At 48.6% G+C, this 2,048-nt stretch overlaps 1 pseudogene; it reads right to left on the bottom strand.

Annotated features, from left to right (window-relative positions):
• Positions 1-233: 233 nt before the first annotated feature.
• Positions 234-847, bottom strand: LOC130033104 (protein lin-28 homolog A-like; annotated as a pseudogene).
• Positions 848-2,048: the final 1,201 nt, after the last annotated feature.

Below are 2,048 nucleotides of genomic sequence, written 5' to 3'. Positions count from 1 at the left end.
TCCCCAAAGCTCTCAGGTGCATTTAGACAGCATGATTGGAGTTCCTTTGCCTCACCCCCTCCCCCTGCCAAGAGGGAAGAGAGGGTGAAGCTCTGGACGCCGGCCTGAGAACATACATACATGGTAGTGCCAGCTGCCCCCTTCCCACCCTGTCCCCACTTTCTCCTCTCTGCTGATTGATGCCTGCTCCTAGAAACTTGCTGATCGCAAAAGGATAGCGCCCCCCCACTGGCTCAATTCTGGGCCTCAGGCAGCAAGGCAGGGGAATGAATCTCTTTTTCCTCCTGGAAGTAGGTAGGCTTCCCCTGGGAGCTGGGGGCTTGCTGGGCCTTCAGTGGACAGGAGGCCACCATATGGTTGATGCTCTGGCAGAAGTGGCACTTCTTGGACTGGAGTGGCAGCTTGCATTCTTTGGCATGATGGTCTAGACCGCCACAGTTGTAGCACCTGTCTCCCTTAGATCTCCGCTTCTGCACGTTCTTCCCTTTGGGCCGCCTTTCACTTCCAATACAGAACAGCCCACCAGGACCAGTAACTCGAATAGATTCCAGGCCCTTGGCGGACTTCTTAAAGGTGAACTCCACTGCCTCCCCCTCCTTCAGGCTCCGAAAACCCTCCATGTGCAGTTTACTCTGATGCACAAAGATGCCCACAGGGGAGTCTAGCGCGACCCCCTCGTGGGCGGTCATGGACAGGAAGCCGAACTCCATGTGCACGTTGATCCACTTACAGATGCTGGCCCGTGCAGCAGCTGCGGCTCCTCGGCCGGCCGGGCTGCGTCCTCCCGCGCCTCCTCGGGCGCCTTGGCACAGCCACCTGCAAACTGCTGGTTTGACACAGAGCCCATGGTCGTCGGCTGAGCCCACGACCCTGAGCCCCAGGTCGGGCGGCTGCTGGCCCCAGAGAAGTCCGGAGGCAAAGAGGTGGCTCGGAGAAGAGGCTGCTACATCTTCCCCAGCACCTCACAGCATATTTTGGATTCTACATAATTTCTATTTTATTCACAAGATTTAGCTCCAAATGAAACTTAAATCTTTTGTGAGACGGGGTGTGACTGGCATTTGACAGTAGAAGAGTGATAAACTCACATGTAGATTTTGTAAAGGTCAGCACTGGTGTTGAGTTAAAAACAGACGAACTTGTTTGACCAGTTAGGACTTCCTAAACGCCCAAAACTCTTTGGGATGATGGATTCATCTAGTTGGTTCCACCTGACACTTGGAGATGTGTGGTCAAAGTTTGGATATATTAAGATGACAAAACTGGCAGTACACGGAGTACGCGAAAAAGAAAGAAGCATGACAAACCCACAGTTTCTGACTTGAATTATCAGAAAGATAAAATTTCCAGTTGGCTTTTTGATAATAAGATTTGAAAACCCTGTGAGAACACATGTGAACAATAGATAAAGACAATGAGAAGGTGTGGAGCGGAGGGGCACTCCTGGGGTGTGAGAGCCATTTTGTAGGCCAAAATCATCTGAAGTTTTACATCAGTGTTAGGAATGACTACAAAACGGTTTTAATATCCATTAAATAAACCATGAAGACCCAGAGCAAGAATTAACAACATAAAATAAGCAATAGGAAAGCTGGCTACCTTCTAAAATATAGAGGCTATTCCTTGAAGTTTCACATTTAAGAAAACCAGAGGATGGGGCTGGAGTGACAGCACAGGGGGTAGGGCGTTTGCCTTGCACGCAGCAGACCTGGGTTCAATTCCCAGCATCCCATATGGTCCCCTGAGCACCGCGAGGGGTAATTCCTGAGTGAAGAGCCAGGAGTAACCCCATGTGCATCGCTGGGTGTGACCCAAAAAGCCAAAAAAAAAAAAAAAAAAAAAGAAAGAAAGAAAGAAAATCAGAGGATATAGCAACCATATGCTAATACAATTAATATTGGAGATGCATGTGCTGCCATCTTGTGGCTCATGAAAAAAATGTTATTAAGTGAACGAATTTATGCTACTTTTGCTTTGTTGACCAAATGTGTGACTTGAGAGATACAGGAGAGAGCATCCATTTAAATTCAATTAATGTTGAATAAGAC

Source organism: Sorex fumeus, unplaced genomic scaffold, assembly GCF_029834395.1.
Source record: "Sorex fumeus unplaced genomic scaffold, SorFum_2.1 ptg000051l, whole genome shotgun sequence".
Lineage (NCBI taxonomy): Eukaryota > Metazoa > Chordata > Mammalia > Eulipotyphla > Soricidae > Sorex > Sorex fumeus.
This window is presented reverse-complemented; position numbering and strand designations above follow the sequence as displayed.